Source organism: Pan paniscus, chromosome 3 (assembly GCF_029289425.2).
Source record: "Pan paniscus chromosome 3, NHGRI_mPanPan1-v2.0_pri, whole genome shotgun sequence".
Classification (NCBI taxonomy): domain Eukaryota; kingdom Metazoa; phylum Chordata; class Mammalia; order Primates; family Hominidae; genus Pan; species Pan paniscus.
Window position 1 is genome coordinate 137,306,631 of NC_073252.2, and position 4,089 is coordinate 137,310,719.

At 42.9% G+C, this 4,089-nt stretch overlaps 1 non-coding gene across 1 annotated transcript; it reads right to left on the reverse strand.

The window, feature by feature from the left end:
- Positions 1–3,642: 3,642 nt before the first annotated feature.
- Positions 3,643–3,769, reverse strand: LOC112439761 (small nucleolar RNA ACA64). Its single transcript, XR_003027994.1, has one exon. It is a non-coding gene; the product is annotated as a small nucleolar RNA ACA64 (small nucleolar RNA).
- Positions 3,770–4,089: the final 320 nt, after the last annotated feature.

Sequence of the window (4,089 nt, forward strand, 5' to 3'; positions counted from 1 at the left end):
ATTCTCATGCCTCAGCCTCCTGGGTAGCTGGAATTACAGGCACACACCACCATGCCCGGCTAATTTTTGTATTTTTAGTAGGGACAGGGTTTTGCCACGTTGGCCAGGCTGAACTCCTGACCTCAAGCGATCCACTTGGTCTCAGCCTCCCAAAGTGCTCAATTACAGGCGTGAGCCACCATGCCTGGCCTCCATTGTATGTTGTTTCTTTTCTCTTGCTGCTTTTAGGATCCCTTTTTTATTTTTGACCTTTGGGAGTTTGATTATTAAATGCCTTGAGGTAGTCTTCTTTGGGTTAAATGGGCTTAGTGTTCTATAACCACCTTGTACTTGAATATTGATTGATTTTTTTTTTTTTTTTTTTTGAGACAGAGCCTCACTCTGTCACCCAGGCTGGAGTGCAGTGGCACAATCTCGGCTCACTGCAACCTCTGTCTCCCGGGTTTAAGCGATTCTCCTGCATCAGCCTCCCGAATAGCTGGGATTACAGGTGTGCACAGTCACACCTGGCTAATTTTTGTATTTTTAGTAGAGACGAGGTTTCACCATGTTGGCCAGGTTGGTCTTGAACTCCTGAGCTCAGGCAATCTGCCCGCCTTGGCCTCCCAAAGTGCTGGGATTACAGGCATAAGCCACTGTGTCCGGCCTGAATATTGATATGATTTTTAAGTTTGGGCTGGTGTCTCACTAGCTCACGTGTCCCCCAAGTCCACTGGTTCTGAGCCCAGCACAGCATTAGAACTTTCTAGGCCAGGTGCGGTGGCTCAGGCCTGTAATCCCAGCACTCTGGGAGGCCGAGGCAGGTGGATCATGAGGTCAGGACTTCAAGACCAGCCTGGCCAAGATGGTGAAATCCCATCTCTACTAAAAATACAAAAATTAGCTGGGCATGGTGGTGGGCACTTGTAATCCCAGCTACTCAGGAGGCTGAGGCAGAGAATTGCTTGAACCTGGGAGGCGGAGGTTGCAGTGAGCCAAGATTGTGCCACTGCACTCCAGCCTGGGTGACAGAGCCAGACTCTGTCTCCAAAAAAAAAAAAAAAAAAAATTCCTAGGAGGTGCAGTCCTTGTGGCCTAGACCGTCTTTCAGGTTTATTTAGGACTGTAGGGCATGTTAGCCCATGGTGGCAAAGCTTGCTGAAACTCACGTTCTGACCTCTGGGATGGGCAAATTCCCTCTGGCTAGGGCTGGTCTAAATGATCCCTCTGAGGGTGCTGGCTGAGTTCTGCCCAGTGTTGCTCTCAACTGCAACAGGGGAGCACTAAATTCCAACACAGTCCCACAATCACTGCGATCTCCCTCCTTCAACTGTAGAGTCTCTCTGTGTGCCATGTGGCCACGGCTGGGGGCTGGGGAAGGGGAGGTATTAGCAATTTAAGACTGTCTTTCCTACCCTCCTCAGTGTCTCTTTCAGTCATATGAAGTTAAAACCAGGTACTATGAGTGCTCACCTGATTTTTGGTTCTTATGAAGGTGCTTTTTAATACAGATAGTGGTTAAATTTGGTGTCCCTGTCAGGAGACACCTCCACAATTGGTGGAGGCTTCTATTTAGCCGTCTTGCTCTGCCTCCTCCATTTTTTTTTTGTTGTTGTTTTTTTAGACAGACTCTCACCCCGGTTGGAGTGCAGTGACACAAAAATGGCTCACTGCAGACTCGACCCCTGGGCCTCAAGTGATTCTCCCACCGCAGCCTCCTGAGTAGCTGGGACTACATGTGTGCACCATTGTGCTCAGCTCATTTGTGTTTTTAATTTTTTTGTAGAGATGATGTCTTACTATGTTGCCCAAGCTGGTCTCAATGTCCTGGGCTTAAGGGATCCTCTGGCCTCAGCCTCCCAAAAGTACTGGGATTATAGGCATGACCTGTTATTGTTTATGAACTGTGTGCTCTTTACAATTTTCTCTTTGCAAGCATTTACTCTTTGATTTAACTCACCATTACTACAACCACTTGTCACTCATAGATTTGCCAGAGATTAGGTAAATATTTTACTTGTTTTTATTAATCTTTTTTTAAATGTACATGTAGCTTGCATTTATTTCAATGTTTAAAACTGGAGATGTTTTGGGTCTTTCTTTAGAACTTTGATGATGTTTTTGTGACCAAAAACATGCTGTAGGAACTTAATTCTTGTTTATATAAATTAGCCTTTTTTTTTTTTTTTTTTTTTTTTTGAGACAGAGTCTTCCTCTGTTGGCTAGGCTAGAGCACAATGGCTCAACCTCAGCTCACCGCAATCTCTACCTCCTGGATTCAAGTGATCCTTCCACCTCAGCCTCCCAAGTAGCTAGGACTACAGGCTTTTTTTTTTTTGGTAGAGACGAGGCTCACTCTATTGCCCAGGCTGGTCTTGAAGTCCTGAGCTCAAGTGAACCTCCCACCTCAGCCTCCCAAAGTGCTGGGATTACAGGTGTGAGGCAGTGTGCCTGGCAAGCCTATGGCAAAACTGGCTTCCTGATGTATCATTCTGCTTAAAGTCACAGTTTCCAAGTACCTATCAACATTAAGTGATGACTTAAACTGTATAATCCTTTAACTATACTGCTGAATTCTGTTTGCAAGTACCTTTCTGAGGATTTTTGCATCAGTCTTCATAAGGGATACTGGTCTGTAGTTTTCCTGTAGTACCTTTACTGGCCTTGGTATTAGGTTAATGCTGGCCTCATACAACGTGTTAAGGGTATGCCCTCATCTTCAATTTTTGGGAAGTCTGAAATGATTGATACAGTTCTTCTTTAAATGCTTGGTAGAATTAATCAGTGAAGCCATCAGGTTTAGGGCTTTTCTTTGACAGGAGATGTTTGATTACTGATTGAATCTCTTTAGTAGTTACAAATCTACTCATATTTTTTATTTCTTCATGGTTTAGCCTGGTAGGTTTAGTGTTTCTAGGAATTTCTCCATTTCACTTGGGTTATCCAATTTCTTGGCAGACAATTGCTGATAGTATTCCCCTATAACTCTTTTCATTTCTGTAGAAATGGTAGTAATGTCTTCATTTTCATTTCTGATTTGTCTCCTTTGTTATAAGTAGATCTAGCTAGAGATTTGCAAAGTTTTTTGATTTTTGAATAACCAACTTTTGGTTTCATTTTGATTTTTCTGTATTATTTTTCTAGTCTCTATTTCATTTATATCTATTCTAATCTTTACTACTTCCTTTCTACTGCTAGCTCTGGGTTTAGTTTGCTCTTCCTTTTCAGTTCCTTAAATTGGAAAGTCCGGTTGGTGATTTGATATTTTTCTTATTTTTTAAATAATTTTTAATTCTGCTTTCTTCAGACCAGACTCTTATTTTTTAATGTAAGAATTTATAGCTAGAAACTTCCCCCTTGGCACTGCTTTTGTTGTGTCTCATAAGTTTTGGTATGCTGTGTTTTCATTTTCACTTGTCTTTATAAGTATTTTATTATTTGTCTTGTGGTTTCTATCTTTTTTTTTTTTTTTTTTTTTTTAGACAAACAGCTTTATTTGAAAGACGGAGGACAGCCGAGTCCCCCCGACCCCGTGGTCCTGGCGACATCGGTCTCACGTGTGGGAAGACCAGTGTCCTGCGGAGAGAAAACAGGGTTAGGGGTCGGCAGCCTGGGTCAGGAGCCAGACCACGCGAGCGGCCGCACCCAGGGAGAGGCCGCGGGGCCTGTTGGGGCTGGGTTTCACCGCCGCACATGTGTCAGCACGCGGTGAGCTGAGGCCCCTGGAGGCTCTAGGCACCGAATCTCACCCGCTGCCATGGCTAAAGCCGGGGGGTGATTTTCAACCAATGCCAGGTGGTTTCTTTTTTGATCTAATGGTTAAGAGTGTGTTAATTTCTATGATTTTTAAATTTTCCAGTTTTCTTTTTGTTTTTGATTTCTAACTTCATCCCATTGTGGTCAGGGAAGATATTTTGCTGTCTTTTAAAATCAATTCAGACTTAATTTATGACCTATCTTGGAATTTATCCTATGTATACTTGAGAAGAATGTGTATTTCATTGTTGGGTAGAGTGTTCTGTATATGGTTGTTAGATCTAGTTGGTTTATTGTGTTGTGAAAGTCCTATATTTCCTTGCTTAGATTTTGATGGTTCTATCCACTATTGAG